This window comes from Propithecus coquereli, unplaced genomic scaffold, assembly GCF_000956105.1.
Source record: "Propithecus coquereli isolate 6110/MARCELLA unplaced genomic scaffold, Pcoq_1.0 Scaffold85, whole genome shotgun sequence".
Classification (NCBI taxonomy): domain Eukaryota; kingdom Metazoa; phylum Chordata; class Mammalia; order Primates; family Indriidae; genus Propithecus; species Propithecus coquereli.
The window spans coordinates 378,745-402,589 of NW_012154729.1; the positions used below are offsets into that span (position 1 = coordinate 378,745).

Genomic DNA, 23,845 nt, shown 5'->3' on the forward strand with positions numbered 1-23,845 from the left:
CAAAAAAAAAAAAAAAAAAAGATAATAATAATCTTTGCCTACCTCCCATAACTATGGCGAGGAGACATGAGGTAATGTGCGTGAAGTGTTCTGGAAAACACAGTGCAGCATTAAGATGCTAACACTGCAAGGCAGGCTTCATGAAGAAATAAAAGCTTTGCCTTTGCTTTGAGGAATTTGGATGGTATTAAGACACTAGGCTGAAAATATTTTAGCCTGACAGAGACAGAGAATGCACATGAGTGAGCAACAGAGGCAGAAACAGCTCAACTTGCAGAAGACTGGAGTGAGTACAAAGGACCACAAATAGAAAAATGGCCTTAATATTCTGACTCAAGGAAGTTCCTGGAAACCTCAGGATTTCTTGAAAGCCATCTATACAGTCACTTACTTAATGAGTAACTATAACTACTTCAGAGCTATTCCAAAATAATTTTATATATATATATATATAATTTTCTTTAGTTCGTATAGCACAGTGAGCCTTAGTATGGATTGATGGAAAGAACTCTTCACACTACCACTGCCTCCTCCTCCTTTACAATCCTCCTTCACCATCACCACCAAAACCATCGCAATGACCATCAACACCACCAACAACCAACCTAACGCCACCAGCCACACACACACACACACATCTCTGCTATAAATTCCTAATTTACTTAGCCAAGAAAACAGAATTTAACAGAAAAAGGCAGCTACACAAAATAGGGAGACATAACAGCATATCTTTGCACAGATATTTTCCCTTTTTCCTTAATTCCCTATACTACTTGTTGGTGCTGACAATGACCCTCCCTCTCTAGGTGGGCAGGTTACTGCCAGAAATGAGAGAGAAACCAATTTTAGAAGAGTAAGTGTTAGAGATCTACTGTACAGCATAGTGCCGATAGTTAATGTTACTGAATTGTATACTTAAAATTTTGTTGAGAGGGTAGACCTTATGTTAAGTGGTTTTCATATATACACACACACGCAAATAATAAGTGAAGAAGGTAAAAGGAAGAACCTTTTAGAGGTGATGCATAGGTTTATGGCATAGACTGTAGTGATGGTTTCAAAAGTGAATAATTATCTCCAAACTCATTGAGTTATATACATTAAATATGTACAGCTTTTAGTACATCAATCATACCTCAATAAAGGGGTTTAAAAAATGACTACTATACCATATTTGGCAAATGTACAAAGAATCAAAACTATCAGTCTATCAAGAGTAAGAATAGTAAATGTGTGACCAAATTGTTTTCACTGATTTTCGTAAAAAGTAAACTTTGTTCATGGTTTTAAGTGTCCTTTAGCTCTGCTTTCTATCATGAAAAAAGTAGCGGAACACTCAATGAGCTAGAGAAATAATTATGAAGGTTAATCATTTCAAACCCAAAATATGAATTGCAATAAGGTGAAAAAAAGAGAGAAGAAAAAACAACCAAATTCTCACCAAGTTTCTGCCCTTTCATTCTCAGGCTTAGTTCACATCCTGGAAGAATGTATGCTAACAACCCTGCTTCCTTTTGAAGTGGCTCTATCAGCATCTGATTCTTGAACCTAACTGGTCACACTTCAGCAAGGTCACATTTCCCAGGTGAGAAAGTGGGGAGACCTGGGGAAGCAGAGTCAACACCCAGGTATCCATAAACACGTCTCCTCCTGTGGTCTTGCAGTCACCCAGAAAGCCCAGCTGCACGTCGTTATAGCTACTTCGATTTATTCTAAAATGGATTTGAGGAAGTTTATGAAATAAGGGTAGGTATTCAAACAAGATTAAAAGAATAAATAATTTTTAATTTAAAATAGTCAAATAAGGTAAACAAATTAAAAATTTAAATTTAACAAAATAAATATTAAGGAAAAGGAAAAATAATTTTAAACTCAAATTCAGTACAACATAAAAAATAATTAGATCTTTTCAAGATTCTATACCCAAATTCATTATCTATTCTCTACTAGTTAATAAAATATAGACGTAATACTGAACTTGATCTATGAAAACTACACAAAATGCAGGCCTATTCACTGAATAAAGATTCACTATGTGCCGGGCACTGTTCTGACACTGGGAAACACCAATAAACAATACACACGAAATCCCTGTTCTCTAGTCAATGATGACAGATAGTATCAAAACAAGTGAGTAAATCACACAGTATATTAGAAGATAGTAAGTACTATGGAGAAAAATAAAGCTCTAAGGGGGATTGCGAATATCAAGAGGTGGGAAGTGGTGTGATTTCAAATGAGGTGGTCAAGGAAGTCTTCGCAGAGAATTCGAGCAAAGACTTGTAGGTAAGGATCAGTCAAGAAGAAAAGCTGAGAGGCGTGTTCTCTGGCAGAGGGAATAGCTGTGCAAAGATTTGGGATTGCAAAGTGCATGAGGGACCAGCAAGGAGGCCCCTGTGGCTGGAGCAGAGCGAGCCAAGTATGGGGAAAGTAGTATAAGATGGGGTGGGGAAATCATTTGGATCATGGGAAGTCAAAACAGGATTTTGAGCAGAGGATTGATATGATATGACTTCTATTTTAATCTGATAACTCTAGTCTAGGCTTCCCTGTTGAAAACACAGTGCAAAGATCCAGTCACGTGAAGACAGTGGCTTTGGCCAGGGTGGTGGTCGTGGAAGTAATTAAGTGTCATATTCTGATAGATTCCAAACCTATGTTCTTTGTCTGAAGAGGAAACTAACCTTCACTCTTTAACTGAGGTTTTTCTTTAAGTAAAGCAGGAATCAAGCGAAAATTACTTTGGGCATACTACATGGAGTTGATTAGTAGTTTTCAAACATGTTTGTCTGGGTATGACCCAAAGATTAAAAACAAAAATCTATGTATCCTCCCCTGAAGATCTGCCCCACCCAATGAAGTCTTAGGTTGACAGCATCAAAAGCTTATGGGATTACAAAGAATGTAATTTCTGGCATGTGTAAATAATGAGATTTTTAAAACACAGCTGTTATATCCCACCTTCATCTATTTTAAAAATATCTGACCATGCTCAAGCTCCTCTTCATCAGTTGGAAAATTTATATAGCTAGCTTTTCTCCTTTAACTCATATCCAGCCCACTTCCCCCACAGAATTTTATCCCAATGTAGCATATGTTTATGTTGGAAAGTCTTTTATTGTTCACACTACCATACTTTCCTGCAATATTTCAAATTGCTGCTCTGTTCGGTGGCCAGGCTGTTTCTACACCCCTGCACAATGCACTATAGTAAGACTTAAGATGGATAAGAGGAATGTCTTGCTTTGCTAAAATGGAGAACACGATTGTAAATGGGGAGGTGAGAAATGAGACTGAGCATTTAGTCCAGACTTCGGGGAAGTGATGCTCTTAAAACCTTCCATACTTAGCTGAGTATTTGGGTTCCCCTCCAGAGGCACCTATTTAAAGCCCCTGGAGTGGATCACCCATTTGTCTGAGCAATAATGAGAGTCCAAACAATTTTCTATGTGTAATCCTGGCCTAGCTGCTTGGTTCCCCCATTCTCCCCTCGAAAATAAAGAAGGCAATCTGCTATTCAGGCAAATGTCTTTGTTAGGCAACTCATCTTGCTCGAAAGGATGCTAACCCCACCTTTAATCTGACAGTGCTGGGACACCAAGTCTCGCCTTAACTGGCCACACAGCCTAGCTGCACCCTAGGCCCTTACTTGCCAGGGAGTGATACCACCTCAAACTCAACGTCAATGAATATTTCTCAAAACCTCAATTGGGATAAACAATACACAGGAGAGATTGCTTGAAGAACAAGAGGTCCATCTACTTTTCATATCCTTGAGCCGAACCAGACCAGCAGAGAACTGGTACCTAGGTAGAACTTTGCCAATTCCCTTTATAAAATTTTGCTTTGAGGCACTGCTATTAACAAAAGTGTTTAGAAGAATCAGGATTGCAAAGCTTGATGATTTTCATAACAAAATACAGTGTACTTTTTATGGGGACTTCTGGGAGAAAATCTTGTCTGATGTTGGTGCCAAGAGTAGTTAAAATCATCCTGAGCAACTGGTTTATCTTTACTCCCACAAGCATGTCCTCTTCCCTCTGGGTGATAGAAAGCTTAAAGCCAAAAGTGGCCTCTGTGTCTTATGCTTAGGTCATTCTGGCATGCAACTTAATTGTATTCCTGGTTCCATTTTGTTCCCACCTCTTCCTTACTTTTACTTCATATTATTATGTATGTATACACATTATTATGTATGTATAAGGTAATATACATAAAAATATGTCTATGGTGGAGTTTTTTTTTCCTATAATCTCATGCTGCTTCTATATCTTTAAAGAAAACAGAGCTACTTCCTTATAAAATATTGCAAATTTTTTAAAGCTTGGAGTCATGAATATGCTATAGACTGTCACATAAAATCAAGTTACCAAGAACACAAGGCATCATCATTTGGGTCTCCAAAAGTAATACACAGTTAAACAGGGTACAGGAGTATTTAATCAACAGAACAACAACAACAAAGCAATAACAAAAACCAAAACCTGTTTCCAGATTTCAATCAACAATCACTTTTGAGCTCCTACTTTATGCCAGACACTGAGCTAGATGTAAAGAATTAAAAGGACAAATAAGAATGAATCATAATTCAAAAAGCCTACTATAGTCTATGGGGGAGAGGGGATGAGTTACACATGCATATGTGTGTGTGTGTGTGTGTGTGTGTGTGTGTGTGTGTGTGTCTGTGTACACAGAAGAAAGGCTTTACATTGACTGCCGTGGTGTAGAGGAGTCTATCTCATCCATCATTCTGGCTGTATAATAACTGAAGAGTTTTTTAACTGTGATTTATGATGATAACAATAGGTTAAATTAAAAAAGAATGAACCCACGCAATACAACAAGGACTGTGTACAGTTTACTGTACAGTTAGCTGGAGAATAATAATGTGGGTCAAACTAGAGCCTTTGGTCAGGTATGGCCAAGAGAACGGTCTCCACTCTTGCTCAGTTTTGATTTCTACTCATCTTGTACTATGGAAATTTACCCAGTCCACAGTGACTAGGGAAGTCTGCGGGTATGCTTTTCAATTCAATTTTGCAGCAGAAATCTAAGTCCTTATAAGCAGACTAAAAATCTTCAAAAGTCAAGGTCTGACAAAAGGGGCACCTGGCTGGGATCCATAAAAAACTTTCACATATGTATTTTCAGTTTCATGATATAATACATCACATGATTTACAGAAATACACTATGATTTGAAATTGATAGCACTGCATCACTCAAAGATAATTTCCAAAGATAAGAGAACTGTCCTTGACTCAACTCCCTGGAACATTTTATAACCCTTTGCCAACGGAAAAAAAAAGTACCAAGGCTTTAGAAAGCCCTTTCACTCAATTTTAGCTAAAAACACGTGGATGTAATGTTAGACAATTTATAATTTTAAGCCATATTTAATTTATTTTCTCCACACACCCAAGATCCATGATCTGTGGGTCTTTTTCTTTGACCGCCCCCCTTCAAATTATTCATCTCCCACAACAGTCCTACCAAGATGCCAATTTCTTGTATTGTCAGGGCTCTGATTACTATTTGCTAAAAATTCTCAGGCTCTGAAATTGCTTAAAGCTAAATTTAAGTGTGGCCTCTATTGATTTTATCGCTCAAGAGTAGAAACCATTTATATACTTCTGATTGACCCTGTTTAACACAAACTCCAAGGGGGAGGCAATTTCAGGAATTCTCTATTTAATCATCTCACACAATCCAGAGTGGCTCACAAGTATACAAATGTGTTCACCCTGCAAGAGTTCATGACGCCCACTCGCCATATTGGCCATACTAACTGCTCTTGCTAAAATGACCTCCTCCTTGGCTATTCTCTCATCTCCTTTCAAAATATTATATATTTCCTTAACAGCAGTTATGTAATCCCTACCTGTCCATTTTATTTCTTAGGCACATCCTCCTGCATCCTTCCAGCTCCAGGTTCAAGACAGACTTATAATCCTACCACCTCCAAAGCCACCACCCTGGTCCATCGCCACCTCTCTCCTGGATTTCTGTGCCAGCCTCCTAACTGACCTATTTACACCCTGACCCCCTGCAGTCTAATCTCTGCACAACAGCAAGCAAGATCCTTTTAAAGGCTGACAGTCAAACCATGGCACTGCTGTACTCAAAACATGACCCTGGCTTCCCATCTCATTCTGAGCAAAATCTAGTACTCACATAACCTCCTCCATCTCTCTGCTCTAGCCCCCTTGGCCTCCTAATCATTCCTTAATCATGCCAAGCACAATCCCTTCTCAGGGCCTCTGCACTGGCTGTTCCTCTGCTGGGAGACCATTCCCCATATATCCCCTGGCTCATACCCTCCATTCCCTCGCTCCCCTCAGGTCTCTGCTCAAACATCACCTTGCCCATAAAACTGTCCTGGCTAGCACACTCCTCTCCACCTTCCCTCTCCCCTTCATTCTGCTTCATTGTACTTACCACTGCTTGACATATCAGCTTATATATCAACTTGGCAGGCTCTTTCCACTTGAATGTAATGCCTTTGGGAGTAGGGAGCATATCTATTTTGTACAGTGTGGCATGCCTAGAACTCAGAACAGAGTCTGGAATACAAGTGATTCTAATAAATAATGATTTAATAATCTTATTAATACACAGGGTCCTTCTTTCATCCCTAATGCCACTGTCCTAGTTTAAGAAGAAAACAGTCTCTCACTGGGCCTACTGTTATAATCTCTATATCAGTATTCTTGACTTTATACTCATGCTCCTCTAATTTGTCCTCCATATGCTACCAGAGGGATATAATCTACAATCTGACCTTGTCCCTCTCTTGCTCAGAATGTTATCCAGTGCTTACGGAATATAATACAACCTCTTTTGCATGTCATACAAAGCCTTTTGAGAACTGGCATCTGCCTACTGGCTAAGTCTAATCTCCTGAGCTCCATAGACTGAATAACTTGTAGTTGACTCATGCCCCAGTGCCTTTGCACTTGCTAGTTTCTCTGTCTGAAGCAGCCTCCCCTGCTGTTGCCCATCTTGCAGCACCTCATCTAAATGGTCTTAGTTCAAATATTGCCTGCTCAGTAAAGTCTTCTCTGATGGCCCCAGGACAGCCTCAGGCCCTCCCCCTCCAAGCTCCAACTCTGCCTTGCAAATACCTTCATGAAAACATATTACCTTATTTTATTATAATTCTTTGTTTTCATGTCAGTCTCCCAGTAAACAGCAAATTCTTTAATGAAAAGGACCACGTCTTATTAGTCTTCATATTCCTAATGGTTGGTCTATAGTAAGTGCTAATTAAGTGCTTCCTGAGTTAATGAATTAATAGCCAAATGAATTAATATAAGACTATGATACAGAACACTTTGCAAAAGGGTCTGAGCAATTGTTGCTTTGAATTTGGGAGTGTGAAAAACATGTATTAAATTCAGTTGCAAATTTAAAACAAATATGTTTTTATATTTAGATCAACAATTCAAAATATGGAGTTTTAAAGAAGAGATAAAAGAAAAAAATGGTCAATCACATCCATTTATGCAAAGCATCAATATTTTTTGCCTGGTAATTTATGTGTCTGAGGAACACTTCCATTCTCTTCTCACCCCTTAATATTTCTGGAAACATGTGACAATTAGGCAAATACTTATCATAAACCATATCAAATAATGTATTTAAAGAAAAAATACTATGCAAGATATATTGATGACTACTTTAGAACACTAGTGAGATCCACAAAGAAAAGATTTGAATAAATGGGAACATCCACCCTATTGGGGACAGGTTGATCCAATATCATAAAAAATTCTCCCTAGATTAACCTATAAAATTTAATTTAACCCTTCCCCCAAAACATTTTTTTTAGAAATAGGCAATTTCTAAATTTCATATGGAAGGAAAAAAATCTAAGAAGATCCAAGAAAATCCTGGAACAAAAAAGAGTAACAAGAGTGAGACTGGCTATACCATACGTTAAAACACATAAAACTAGAGAAATTAACACAGTGTAGAACTGGCCAAGAAATTGAGAGTCAACAAAACAAAGTAAACTCTCTAAATATAGTTCTACTACATAATTTAATGGATGATGCTACCCTTCCATGCCACCTCCGCTCGGCTCCAAGTAGACATCATCTTTCTGGAGAATGAACATGTAGCCAGCAAGGGAAAGACATATCACTCAAGAAATCTTCAGAGATAACTGGGTAGTTCTTGGGGAAAAATAAAATTGAATTTCAATTTCATTATTCATCTAAAAGAAGTATGAATCAAATAAGTATAATTTTATTTCTATAAAGATCAAATCATAAAAATACAAAAAGAAATTGTAGAAGAATGAGTTTAATGATCTCAAAGTGAGTTAGGCTTTTCTGATTACTCCACGAAATCTAGAAACTACAAAAGAAATATACGACTTTACATAAAAATTAAAAAAGTCTTATATCTCAAATACCATGACTAATATAAAAGACAAATGACAAAATAAGGGGAACTATTTGGTGGAAAATCATAAGGAAATGTGAATTTCTTTAGTATATAAAGAGCTCCTAAAAATCAAGAAGATCAAAACTCAATATTTAAAAGTAAGTGCAAAGGGCGTGAACAGAGAGGTAGTTCATAGAAGAAGAAAATACAAAATAAACACATGAGAAAATGATCAAATTAAACTATGAGATGCTACTTTTCACCTAGAAGACCAGCAAATATCAAAGTGTCTGCTGGTGGGCACAGGTGGGAGGAAACAGGCATTCTCATGCTGGTGGGAGCATAAACTGGCACACTTCTGTCAATGGTGCTTTGGTAAAAGCTATCAGAATTTTTAAACTCACGTGTCCTGTGACCCAGGCATTCCACTTTTAGAAATCTTTCCTACAAACTTACTGACACATAGCTACTCTTCCCTAACCACCTGCCTCTATCTATGCAAATCGCACCTCCTTGGTTATTCCCTCTAGGAAAACTGCAAGCTATGTTGTAGCATTAGCCTGTCTAGACTACACACCACCGAGGAGCAACCATCCCTAAGCCCTCTTGAATGTCAATGGAGAAATTTCTTTATTTTCTGCCATCTTCCTCCTTTTCTCCTCCACCTCACTTTTCTCTTTTCCTACCAAAACGTCATTTACTGTGACTAGCAGGTCTCCTCCCAGGGACTTGTGGCCAACATTGTCCTCCAATTTCCCTGTTTAGGTGCTGTGATACAGACTTACCATCTAAGTAAATTCCAAATTACAATAAACATCTAAGAGACTGATAACAAAATCTGTTAGATCCCTCCCAAAAGCTTCATCCCAAAATCATTAATCACAAACACGAAGAAGAAAGAATGATCCTAATTATTAAAGTTCTGCTAAGTAAGAAAATACATACCTTCATATAAGAACTTCTCCAAACTGCTAACATCAAAGACAAATAATGATAATAATGAGTTAACAATTGTCAGATAATGTGATCATGTTGCCGGCACTGTGCTAAGGGCTTTCTGTGTACAATCTCATTTATCACTTATGACAACTCTGAGGTAGGAGTTATTAGTTAACCCCATTTTTATAATTGAGGACAATGATGCACAAAGAAACTAATAATTTGCCCAATGTCTAAAGATAAGTGAGTGACGAAGCCAGGATGGGAACAGATTGTTTGCCCCAGAGCCCAAGCTCTCCACACCAGAAAATATTTTCCTGTAAATTCTAATTCTTTTAGAAGCAAGATAGAAAGTATTGGCCAAAAGCTTGCTTGGAGTAGAATGGAATACTGATGCTGACTTAAAGATCACACAGAATATAGAATAGGAATTTTTGGAAATCCCTAAATATTGCTTTGTGCTTCAAGGCACCATTTCTCCATTAATCAGCTCACCCAGATGTTCTACATCAGGCATAACCTATTTTTGTAAATGTTGTTTATTGACACACATACATCTCACTGGCTTTATTCTCCCTACCTCCTTATCCCTGAAATACAAATTCCTTGCTAAATCTCTTGCATGTTCACTTGCTAGTTCATTCCCAAGGTTGAAGTTCCCTATGGTCAAAGCTCCCCTTCTCCTAGAACACCCCAATCTACTCCTCTCAGATTTAAGTGAGAGACAGATGTGTTTCTATTCCATGTTCTTCATATAAATTTTGACAAATTTACCCTTGAGAAAAATACTCACAACCTTTGATATCCATAGTATTTTTCCATTAAATCAATATAAGAACTAAATGTTTGATTATCACTTTTGTTCATAGTACTCCAATAATTGCTTTTATCTAGGAGGGAAAAAAAAACCCTCAAGATTGTGATTTATGATAGATTAGTCGAGAAAGTAAATATAAAAACAGTAAAGTAACAACAATGAATGGAGAGAGGAAAATAATCTAAACATGATGCATAAATTGACTCTAACGAGAATCAAATGTGAAGATAAGAGGAGCCAGAACAGTCTTCGTTTTGTTCCTCCATAGTGCTCATCACCATCTGACATGCCTTGTATTTGCTAATGTGCTTATCTGTCTCCTCCTCCCACTCCTACCAGAATGTTAGTCCCATGAAGGTAGGACATTGACTGTTTTGTTCACTGTTGTTTCTTTTGCTTGAAGCATGGTAAGTGGCCAGTAAGTATTTGTGAAGTGAATAAAAATGAGTAAATGATTGAATGAATCTTCTTTTCTATCTCACCATCTCTTACTCCATAAGAAAAAGTTAATTGCTTTCATGCTCTGGCCAAGATATCTAGAAATTTTCTTCCAAATTCTTCAATCTTTAGGTTAATTTCAAGGTACAGAGTTATCTGATCAGATCCAATTGTGAGGTGCACAAAACCTACCAAAATACCATTCCCTAAGAATATGTTCACTGATTCTTTTAGGAAAAAGAAAGGAGGGGCTGGGTGTGGTGGCTCACACATGTAGTCCTAGTACTTTGGGAGGGCGAGGTGGAAGGATTGCTTTAGGTCAGAAGCCAAGAGTTTGAGACCAGCCTGAGCAAGACCCTGTCTCTACAAAAAATAGAAAAATTAGCCAGGTGTGGTAGCACATGCCTGTAGTCCTAGCTACTTAGGAGGTTGAGGCAGGAGGATCACTTGAGCCCAGGAGTCTGAGACTGCAGTGAGCTATGATGATACCACTGCACTCTAGCCAGGGTGAGAGAGGGAGGCCCTGTCTTAAAAAAAAAGATTCTAGTAATGGGTGCAGTGTGCACCGTCTAGGGGATGGACGCACTTGAAGCTCTGACTCAGGTGGGGCAAAGGCAATATATGTAACCTAAACATTTGTTCCCCCATAATATGCTGAAATAAAAAAAGAAAGATACAAAAAAAGAATAAAAGGAAGGAAGGAAGGAAAGAAGAAAGGAAAAAAGGAAGGAAGGGACACAGCAGAAAGCATACTTTGAGGATGAACTGAATCTATTACAGACAGAATTTTCTAAGCTACTTTACCCATGTGAAACAAACTCATGCATGTATATCCCACAGGTTCATAAAATAATTGTATTACTTGTAAATAGCACAAGTCAATTGCCAAAGGTAAAAACCTAACTAAATCATTACAGGAGAAACAAAGCACCAAAGGACCCATGGGGTTCTTCACACTCTGGACAGTTTGTTAACAGGCACCTCAGTGATCTCAGTCCTAAACTCTCCCCAGGTCTAAACTGATTGATGTAAGTTAGATTTCCTGGCTTCCTTTCCTTGTGATGACTTTGAATGTCAAAGTGTGCCCTGAAGGGCAAAAAGGATGGGTGAGAAACAAACGTCTCATGCAGTTATGCACTGCGCAACTGCCCTCCTTCCCTGCAGAACACAGACTTTTGATTTAATTAAACCTGAGGAGAGATTCCGAACAAATTTCTATTTGGCTTTTTCAGGACCCTATTAATTACCCCCCAGGTTTCAAAAACAATAATAGCATTTAGATCTTCTGATATCATTCCCACCTCCTCCACCCAAAGATTCCTCATCTTCCTCTGAATTCCTTCCTCATCCCCTGCCCCCACCTCCTGCTGCAGCAAAGCCACCTCATTGCTGACACACGGATCAGATCTTGTGGTTCTGGCTCAAGCCAGCCCCTCTGTCTGGAATTCCCTTTCTACCCCCTCCCTTATCTGCAAGTATACGGCCTACTAGAATCTCAGTCTGCCGTGTTACCAGGTCATTTACACATGGGACAAACTCTCACTAGCTTGTGGCCTTTTTTGGAGGAAAGTAATTATGCTTAAAAAAAAAAAATCTTTCATTCCTTGGGACCTAACGCAATGCTTTGCTTATAGAAGGCACTTAATAAATTCGTGTCGTTTACTTTATTGAAACTCACTTGGAGGCAGAGATATTTTCTGGGGTTTTACATAGAATTTCTAATGGACTACATCAGGATGTCTGCCAATCTCTTTAAATTTCTCAGTGTAACTCATATATTCACATTGGTTTGAAAAATTAAGTTCTCCACGTAGAGCAGTAACTGCGAATGCCGGCCCCATAGGTTTTAGATGGTGATTCCCCACCTGTTTGTTCAAGCATTATTTGGTATCTGCTACACAGTGGTCACTGAACCAAGCCTTGAGGTACAGAGATGAACATACAGTCTCTGCCTTCAAGGAACAAAAAGTCTGGTTGGGAGAGAGAGACAAGTAGACAAATAATTACGATATAATCTGCAAAGTCCTGAGGGATATAAGAGAACAGAGATGGTCTACCTAGCCCAGCTTTGGGCAAAAGAGGTCAAAAAAAAAAAAATGGTGTCAAAATGATTTCAGGGGACAGGATATTTCAACTTGCTCTGAAAGTTTAGTAGTCTAAAGAAAGGAGAAACATTCAAGGCAGCAGAAATAGCATGTGCAAAGGCACTGAGGCAAATGAGAGCATTGCATATTTCTGAGCACTGCAAATAGTTTTGTTATCTCTGGAGCATTCCATGGAGATTCAGAACAAGAGACAGAACAACAAGGGAGCAACACATTATGGTGGGCCTGGTATGTCAGGCCAAGGAGTTTGGTCTTTAATTTGCAATTAGGTCCACGGACACCATGTTATCCAGACAGTCAAATTAGGATTCTAGGGAACGGGTTAGTTTTGCCAAAGAACGGAATTGTCATTTCAAGAATCACAACAGAAATACAAACAAGGTTAGCTAATTAATCTCTTTTGTTCAGCCAGGTCACAAAATCAGAAGCTAAAAATAATGTTTTGGAAAACTGGAAGGTATATGTTGTAATGACAGCAAAGGAGCCTTTTTATGAAAAGAATTTCTCCGTGGAATAACCACAGGCAAAAACCTCCCAAGCAAACTGTTTTTCAACTGGATTCTTTGAGAAGCTGTGTGAAAGAGTAAGCAGAGAATCAAAAGACGATAAACACCACGATGCATAAGTAGACTCTGAGCTCCTCTAGAGCAATGGCCACGTCGGGCTGTTTCACCACTGGATCCCCACTGCTTAGCGTTAGGGGGGAAACAACAGGTGCTCAGTAAGTACTCGGTCAATGAATGAATACATGACGGAGTCAATCCATCAACATCACCCTCTCTACAAACAGAAATAAATAATCATTAAAATAGTTTAAATGCAGGGGAAAAAACTGACCATAGTGTTTATATAAAGTTCTTTAAATGTTCATAGAAAAAGCAGAATTTCAACATTAAAAAAATGCATTTCCACACAAGCATAAACAAATTACCATAAACATTTGCTTGATGTGACTCACTCTGACTGGTACAACCATGCAATCTGCATGAAATGAACCCAGAAAGAATGGACACCAGTGAGAGAGATGCCACAAAGCAGTTTTGTGAGCAATTAATGATAGTGGGTGTCAGCTGTGTATAGCTGAAGGGGCCTCACGCTGGGAAGGGAGCAGGGTTCTGAGTAAGTGACATGCATCTTGCCCTGCAGTCATCCTGTCCAGGTGCTATGCAGGGGAAGCTGCAGCACTTCTGTCTATGGACTGAGAGGACAGGTAAGATACTCCTCAAGGTCCCTTTTGATAGCAAGAGACTTTTCAAAAATGTCCCAGGGTACACAGGTAGTCATCATATACATGTGAGCCCTGTTCACGAAGGGTCACCATTTTCACACTTTTCTGAGTAACTCTGACGCTCATGTCACTGTCATAGTTCCAGAGGCTTTGTAAGGTCAAGGAAAGGTGCAGCCCACCCCCTCCAGAAAAGTCTAATATAGCCAATTGCCTTAGAAATGACTATCTATCTAGTCACAAATAGAGGTAAAATAACATTTCACAATCTTTAATGGCTGGCTTAGAGCCCTCTTAAATGATCTGGCCCAAGCCTAATGTAGCCGGTACAGAATTCGAGTTATGCAGCCAGTTAGTGGTGGGGCTGAACTGGAACCTAGGGGTCCTGAAGATATCTCTCTGCAACTGGCTGTGGTCTCTGATGGTCTCCAGACACTCATTCCCTCTCTGACACTCACAGGAGGTCCCCAGTGGGGGACCAACAGGAAAAATGTAAGTAAATGAATTCCTACCGTATTACAATATGTCTGCTTTCTATAAGAATGGCTGCTGGCTCACACAAGCCAAAAGGTCAGTCAGCAGATGACTAACTAAGGGTCAAAGATTTCTATTAGAGAAAAAGCCCACAAAACCTGTCATTATGTGTCAACTTTTTGGCTCTTCAGACTTAAGAGCAAACAGCCTGCCTGGAGAATTAAATGCTAAATTTGGGAAGAATTTTCCCCTTTCGTCTTGCATTATTTTGGGGCTGTGATTTGGCTCCTCTCCAAAAATCTGCCGTCTCCCTCTACCACACAAGAGGTATAACTTGCAACATAAACATTTATGACAATCTGGATAGATTATTTTGCTACTGAGGACACGGGTTTTTTTTTTTTTTCCTGTGAAACTAATCTAGTGACTATAGCCCTAAATGAATTCAGTAGGGAGGCACAGATCAAAAATACAGTTTTCAACACAGCTCATGAAGCATTTCCCCTATTTTATACAATCTGTCCGAGTTGCCAATTGAATAGCGAGTTCCTTTCAAAGTAGATCACCATAGCTGGTGTTGGAAGTGGTTTTGAATCTCTGCTGAAGAATGGTCCTCCCTCCAAGAAGCTTTATGTGGGAGTTGCACATGACTCTTTTTACTCTGTAAAAGGGTCTCATGGAGAGACGGTAAATGGAATTATACTGACTTATATCGGAAAAAGCAACAGAAAAATTCAGCCAACATCCTAATGATAGGATTCATTCAGTTCCCAAAGGAAGGCTGTATCACATAATCAAATGATTTTACTTTGTAACACTCATAAACGCCCCCTCTTAACACAAAAACCTTCCAGGCAGTAAACATGTCAAGATTTGAGGGCAGTCCAACCTAGACGGATTCAGAATGTCATTAATTAAAATGCAAAACAGAATCTATTTCTGGTCCTGGTAATCAACTATGGAAAATAGTTTCAATGACAAGAATGCCTGCAGAAGCATGAAGTTATATTTGTATTAATGGGGGCAATATCTTCTCTCAGTTACATGATTATAAGTTGAATATTTGGAGTTTGGTTACTAAACGAGAAACTGTAACCAACTCATTAATCCTCATACAATTTTCGCTCTCTGAGTTTGTCTGTGTACATATATGCATGTTCACATACATAAACATGTAATAGAAATAAGGAACAGAGAAAGGAGAGGTAAGAGGATAAAAATTGGAGACTTGATTCATAGTTTGAGCTGCAGTTTTCAAATTAAAACACCAGCAAAAGAAACAGTAAAAGTACTGCTTTGATGATAGCTGTAATTAAAGAGTGTGAAAAATGAATAACTGCATCTACACCAATCTAGGTGTTTCTAGACCCATTTTAAACAACTTCAACTTGCTAGGGCTACAAGCAAAATCAGTTGTAAGGCACAGCAGCAAAATAAACACACACGAATAAAATGTTGCAGTGACTTCATCACACCAAGAGGCTACAGGCTGCACTCAGCACAGCTTTTGTCAATTTTTCCTGCAGTAGTTTTCTGTGCTGCCTTTAGAGACCCTGCAAAGGAATTAACATGACACCATGCTGTGAGACAAGGAACCGCTGAAGAATGCACTCTCCCAATTCAAAGAAATTCCCAAAAGCATTATCTGGAGGTAGGGCATAGGAAGTGGGGAAATCCTTACCAAAAAAAAAAGAAAAGAAAAGCTAACTACAGCAATATCTCAGGAAATTTCCTTCTATTCTCTAAATAAGCATGCTATACCTATTCAAAATATGTATACATATTAGTCACAAGTAAATAAACAGTACATTTGTGTATATGCTTGTATGTGTATGCATCTGTGTGTAATGCACACACACCATACAATTCTGATCACATAAGTAAATAATTTGTTTAGCAAAATAAAGGAAGCCTAAGGAATTTTTTTCTCCTTAAGCTAAAGTTGCTACTAATTAAAATGAAATCTTTTCTAAATGCATCTGAAATTGCCTGCCGTGTGAAATACTGAGTCTATTTCCATGACACCCAAGCTGATTCTAACTCTTTCCATCTTGATGAATATCTCCAGTTGAGTTGCCAGGCACCATATAAAATCCTTTCAGTTAAAAAAAAAAGATTAAGCTAAGTAAGAAAACACCATTAAGGATGTAAGTAAACAGCAGAACATTAAAGAACATTAGAGGATGCAGAGAAGTCTGCCGATCAAATACAGTATTGCTACAAACCACAATCAAGTGTAGGAAAGAGTGGATATTAGAACAGCTAATCTAAACAATGCTGAAAATATTTCAAACATTATTTAAGGATTCAGAGACTACAGTATTCAAAAAAAAATTTTTTTTTTTTGCACTGTTAACCTATGTGCTGGCTTTACTCTTGAACTGGAGTATCATGTAAACATCTACAAATTCTTATTCTTTCTGTAAATGTATGCCTTCATATATGCAAGGAACCCTTCAGCAAAAAAACAACAAAAATACCAAATGTATCTACTTTAGACCCAAGGAACAGGATGAAAGCATATGCCTGATGTCATCACCACTATTTTAAGAAAAATCCACATGAACAGTGGAAATAAAAGTGGTGAAAATGAGCAAGACAGTTAAGGAACTTTACATTCTAAACTCCCAATCAGCAAGGGAGGCCAGCAATTTTATCCTACATTTTCCCCTTCATTTATCACAAAAAATCACATTGTATTAGTACAGTGGTTATGAATCAGAGACTGAATTACATTTGATGGCAACCCTCCCTAGAGTGACATGGACCGTAATTGGGAAACCCACACAATATCAAGTAAGATAACCCATCTCCAGTCCAAGACTTGAAAAGAACTAAACAGAATTACAGCTGCGAAGCTTATTCTTTGGAATGCTGATTTGATTAAAATAATTCAACACACCTGCTAACAACAACAACAAAATCCCCCCGTAAGGAAAGACTCTTGCAATGCACAGGTTCAACAAGGTGAAACTACCAAAATGTTCTTGGTTTCCTTTGGGTGTCAAGCAGCAGCCAGTCATAGACTTGAAGTTGTGATGCTCTTCGCAGCAAACCTCGGGAGACCAGGTGAAAAATTAGAGCACTATTCTAAGAGTAACGCCATGGAATAAACAATCTGCCACATGCATATTCTTCATCAGAAACCTGCTTATTTTCTCTTAGAAAAGTCTAACCATTCCAACAGCCTCAAAGCATTTTATCTACCGGCAAGAGGACAAAACTATGTCGTCAACTCAGAAATGTTCCTCTCATCACTGCCCTACCACCCTCTGAAGAGGCTGCAAGATATGGTTTGCAGAACTGGGTACCCTGAGAGTCGGAAGGGAAAGAAGCAATGAGGTCATGCAGTCTACTCCATCTGCCAGCGCAGGATTGCTCCCGCCGAGAATGTTCCTGCCCAAGTTATAAACCCCACAAGATATAGGGTCATTCTGGACCCATAGGCAGGTGCGTAAAGCAAAGCTGCCCACAGCAGACTCCACATAACTCACACGTGTGTGCTCATCTTCACCCAGAACGATGGGATAGTTTGGTATGTGGGCAGATCACCCCCCACCCTTCCGATTCTGAGAGGGTGCCCTCAACATGCTGAGGGTTCATCCTGCCCGAATTTGTCAGTCATCCTCCACAGATTCCCTGCACACTGCTGCAGTTTACCATCGTGAACACATTTCCCTGGCTGCTGCTTCAAGGACAAAGAGAGAGCACTTATATTTCCATCACAGCCGAAGAGCTCACGTTTAGGGGAAAAAAGATAAAAAGACAAACAATCCAGGCAAATGGACCCTGGCATTCTAGTTAGCTGGATCGCCCCAGACAAGGTTCCATGAAAACAGAAGAAATGCAGAAGGAAGGTCACTAAGCTTAGCTGGGAAGACAGCGAGCAGAGCAAGCCGGTTCAGTTCACTGCAGCAGCGAGCAGCTCATTCAATGCAAGCACTTACCATAAAAATAGAAAGAGTCAACAGAAGGAGAAGGGATCTTTCCTCAGTGTCTTCCGGCAGAAAGAAATCCTGCCTGAACCTCCAGGAGTCAGGAGGAGGCCAACAAAAGTGACGAGAGGCAGTAAAACAACCACACACAAGTCCTTTTCAGCCTCCCCTCGGGCCGCATGCAGTTGTTTGTGCTGTAAAAACCCTGAGAAGTCTGGAACAGGACTCTCCCGAGAGCGAGCTGGAGTGAGAGCAGCCTGGTGGATTTCACCACCTCCTCAGAGCATCACGCCAGGACTGGTCCTCCCCCCGGGGTGCAGGGGTGGCATGGTTGAGGGAAGGTGGGCACCAGGCTGGGCTTGGGAAGGCAAGAAGAAGGGTAGAAAGCAGCCTCTTTGGAGTGGAAGGAACTGCCAGAGACAAATCAGTATTCCATATCAGTTATTGCCAGCGACCAATCAGCCCGGCCAGGGGGCTGTGTCAGTGTGACAAGAGAGCAGCAGATGACAGCCAGTTCTGAGAGTGGCAGGACAGCCCCCTGCCTGGAACAGAAGTTTGATAGGATTGGCATCTTACCCTCTACCAGGCTGCTGTTAAAATTTGCTTGTATTTAACCAAGATCCAAAGCCTCGTAGTTATACTAGCCACTCAGGAAGTTTCTGAGGTATCCCATGGCATCTCTGTACGAAGCCAGACTGGAAGCCCATCCTAAATGATGTCTGATGACATCTCACAGACAAGACAGCCCTGCTGACATGCCTCGGGAGGTCACCATGAGCACAATAATGGCAACTTGTGCTTAAGCTTCCTTATGCCCAAAGTACAGGATGATGTGGCCAGGGGCCGGACTTTTTATTCACAAGTAAAAAATTTACACAGAGAAGGGTTAAAGGTCTCCCCAGGAATTTGACTCTTGGTCTTCATTAGTTTTCTTGTGTAATATATGTATAGAAGTACAGTTAGAGGTGAGTTTCTAAAGGTAGTTAACATGTCCCTTTGAGATCTCTTAAATCCCCCATAAGACAGACAATATGTGTTTTGGATAAACAATAATAATTCGTGAGCACACTGAAGTTTGAGAAAAATCTAAGTTACACTAACAGAAGGTGCAAAGGAACAAATCCCTTGGTGGTAAATGAGGGATGTGTGGAGAATTCTCAACTATTCCCACTTGCCTTTTTTCCTATTCTACATTAATATTGCACTTATAAATTTAGGACATATATGTTAATTAATTCGTGTTTGGTTGTGATGAATACATTATATAGGGGAGTAGTTCCTGAAGTTAAATGCCAGTTTTACTGGACTCCACAGTAAAACTTCAGAACTTTTTTTAACTTGAGGAGATTGTCTTGAGTCACCTTTTTTTTTTTTTTTTTTGAGACAGAGTCTCACTGTGTTGCCCAGGCTAGAGAGCCGTGGCATCAGCCTAGCTCACAGCAACCTCAAACTCCTGGGCTCAAGCAATTCTTCTGCTTCAGCCTCCCGAGTAGCTGGGACTACAGGCATGCGCCACCATGCCCGGCTAATTTTTTCTGTGTATTTTTAGTTGTCCAATTAATTTCTTTCTATTTTTACTAGAGACGGGGTCTCGCTCTTGCTCAGGCTGGTCTCGAACTCCTGAGCTCAAACAATCCGCACGCCTCGGCCTCCCAGAGAGCTAGGATTACAGGCGTGAGCCACCGTGCCCGGCCTTGAGTCACCTTTTTATCTCTGCAGAAAAGATAACTCCCTTTTGCTGGTCAATAGTTAATAGGAATATACAAATACCCCTGGGTTTTCATTCGTTTTTTTTTTTTCAAGTGACTTACATGATATATGGTTTTTAATTTTGGTTCTCTGTTTTTACCTAGAAGTTGAAACAGAAGTTGGACATTTTGTTGTGATCTCTACCCATAGGCAAGCTGCCTTTGGGGAGCCTGAATACCACAGCTTAAAAGGAAGGGCTGGGCTCCAAGGAAGCAGTTAACTTGACACCAAAATGAGTCACAGCAGGAGCCATAAAAACATTCCACATCAAAGATGAACATAATAAAGTGAAATTTTTTAAATGAAGAAGAAAGGATGGTTTGCCAGGGTAGTCCTGTGTCTATTAAATAAAGAAAACCTGAGAGACTTTGAGTTTCAAATTCTGTTGTGTTATGCATCTCAGTTCAACTTAAATCAGCAAACGTTTAAAGAACATCAACTATGCATCGAGACACAGAGATGAGTCCTTGCCTTCAAGAAGTTTATAGTCTCATGGACAAATTTAAATCCTCGGTATAAAATTTCAACACTATGATTCTTGCCAAGACAGAAAATGTTCTACTATTTTAATGTTCTTCAGACGAAACCAAGCCAAGGGGCTGGACTTCAGCCTCAAAGCTCTGAATTAGCCTAATAAGGTGTTCTCCATAACCAAAACCATTTAAAAAATATAAATGCACAAGTAATTTTAAAAATCAAATTAATATATAAGAAGGTTCTTTAACCAAATGTTTGTTTTTATCAGCCTCAACAGCTTCTGACACTGCATAAACATGGGAGGCATATCAAAGAGTATGTTTAACAAGGGAATATTATTTAAAGCTCCTAAATTAATTGATATTAATACTGTTTATGAAACAGTTTCAATACCTTGAATATACAGGGTGATAATGATGCATGAAGAGGATAATACTGCAGAAATACAAATTGCCTAGCAGATTAAATAATTGCACATCTATAAGACAATTAGGTCAATAAAAATGGGTATCCAGTTACTAACTCAAATGCAATTAATTTTTTAAGTTTGGTCTCTTCTCTATTCCTCCCTACTCAAAAGATAGAAATGCCTCCCATTTCAGACAGCAACAAACACTGATTAATTTTTATAATGTACATAATATTTATCCAAGTCAATTAAACTTAGGATGATATCAGGCACTGTGTTTTGCTCAAAGGTGTAGCATTAGCACTTAGCATATAATAAGTTCTTAACAGATTCAAAAATTCTCAATAAAATCCTAGCAAACCGAATTCATCTGCACATCAAAAAAAAATAATAATAATCCACGATGATCAAGTAGGCTTCACTCCAGAAATGCAAGGATGGTTTAACATATGCAAATCTATAAATGTGATTCACCACATACATAGAAGCAAAAACAAAGACCATATGATCCTCTCAATAGACACAGAAAAAGCATTTGACAAAATTCAGAACCCTTAGGCATAGCAAAATATTGAATATACCTCAATATTATAAAGCCATACATGACAAACCCACAGCCAACATCATACTGAATTGGGAAAAATTGAAAGCATTCCCACTTAGAACTGGAATCAGACAAGGTTGCCCACTCTCACCACTTCTGTTTAACATAGTGCTGGAAGTCCTAGCCAGAGCAATCAGGCAAGAGAAGAAAATCAAGGGTATCCAAATGGGGAAAGAAGAGGTCAAACTATTGCTCTTCACTGATAATATGATCTTCTATCCACAAAACCCTGAAGATTCTGCTAAGAGACTTTTAGAATTGATAAATAAATTCGGCAAAGTCTCAGATTACAAAATCAACGTACACACATCAGTAGCATTCCCATACACCAACAATAGTCAAGCTGAGACTCAAACCAAAGACTCAATATCTTTCACAATAACAACAAAGAAAATAAACTACCTAGGAATACATTTAACCAAGGAGGTGAAAGACGTCTATAGGGAGAACTAGGAAACACTGAGGAAGGAAATCACAGAGGATGTGAACAAATAGAAAAACATATCATGCTCATGGATCATCAGAATCAGCATTGTCAGGTATGGCTAGGGAGAGATGTTGTCCTGGTTCTTTGGCTCCTTGCTTCGAAGAATTGCAAGCAGGGCTGATGCGACAGAGTGATGACAGACACAAAGCACTTCCACACAGCAGCTTTTAATGTAAAGTGAAAGTAATTTCCACAGTGAGGAACAGTTTTGTCCCCATGAGTGGAGACAACCAAGAGCTTAAAGACAGAGTATAGAAAGTATAGTACACTCTCAAAGTCAGTAGAGAATGGATTGTTCCAATAAGGAACAGTGTCATTCCAGGGTTAGGGTCTGTCCTTTATGCTAATCCCTAATGATATGTTAAGCTGGGGGTGGAATATTCATGTCTTTTCGGGAAAGTGGGTGGAGATTCCTGGAATCATGTACCCTCCAATTTTCTGTTCTTGTGTGGCTGACTCTGGAACTGTCATGGCAATAGTAGGTATGAGTTTTACTATGTTAATAAGAGAAAGGTTACCTTTGGTCATAAGCTCCTAGCTTCTGTGCATACTCCCGGGAAAAGTCAGGAAAAGTCCTTAACCTCAAGTACTTGCTGTTGTGGTTTCTTTTCTCTATTTTTATTGGTCCTGACCCTTGGCTCTTGACCACATCTCTCTATTGCCTGCCCTGCCACCTGCATACCCTCATCCCTACCTAACAATATTGTTAAGATGTCTATACCACCCAAAGTGATTTACAGATTCAATGCAATCCCCATTAAAATCCCAACATCATTTTTTGCAGATCTAGAAAAAATAATTCCATGCTTTGTATGGAGCCAGAAAAGACCCCAAATAGACAAAGCAAACCTAAGCAAAAAGAACATCTCCTTACCAGACTTCAAGCTATACTACAAGGCTACAGTAACCAAAACAGTATGATACTAGCACAGGAAGAGAAACCAATGGATCAGAACAGAGAATCCAGATATAAAACCAGCCTCATATTGCCATTTGAATTTTGACAAAGTAGATGAAAATATATACTGTGGTAAAAAATCCCTATTCAATAAATAGTGCTGGGAAAATTGGATAGCCACATGTAGAAAACTGAAAAAGATCTGCACCTCTTACCACTAACAAAAATAAATTCATGATGGATAACAGATTTACACATAAGAAATCTATAAGAATTCTAGAAGAGGTTGGAAAAACTCTTATAGACACTGGTCTAGGCAAAGAATTTATGAATTTATGAAATAGGCTCCAAAGGCAATCACAGCAACAATGAAAATAAATAAATGGGGCCTGATTAAATTAAAAATCTTCTGCACAGCCAAGGAAACTATCATGAGAGCAAACAGACAACCTACAGAATGGGAGAAAATATTTGCATGCTATATATTGGATATAGGGCTAATAACCAGAATCTACAAAGAACTCAAGCAAACCAGCAAGAATATATCAAACAACTCCATTAAAAAGTGGGAAAAATACATAAACAAAAGCTTTTCAAAAGAAGATAGACTAATGGCCAATAAACATATGACAAAATGCTCAATGTCTCTAAATCATCAGGGAGATGCAAATAAAAACCACAATGAAATATCACCTAAGTCCAATGAGATTGGTTTTTTATCAAAAAGTCCCAAACAACAGATGCTGCCATGGACACGGACAGACAGGAAAACTTATATACTGTTGATGGGACTGCAAACTAGTACAACCTCTATGGAGATACCTCAAAGAACTAAAAGTATAACTACCATTTGATTCAGGAATCCCCCTACTGGGTATTTTCCCAAAGGAAAAAAAAA

General features: G+C 39.0%; 1 protein-coding gene across 3 annotated transcripts in view; it reads right to left on the bottom strand.

The window, feature by feature from the left end:
• ANO4 (anoctamin 4) overlaps positions 1-23,845 on the bottom strand; it is a 405,605-nt gene that overhangs the window by 297,746 nt on the left and 84,014 nt on the right. For 2 of the 3 annotated variants that reach the window (XM_012664004.1, XM_012664001.1), the window contains exon 1: positions 18,336-18,752. The exons of the other annotated variant lie outside the window; for it this stretch is intronic. The gene's annotated coding sequence lies outside the window, so the exon portion shown is untranslated. Of the gene's footprint in view, positions 1-18,335; positions 18,753-23,845 lie in introns of those variants that run through there. 3 annotated transcript variants of the gene reach the window in all.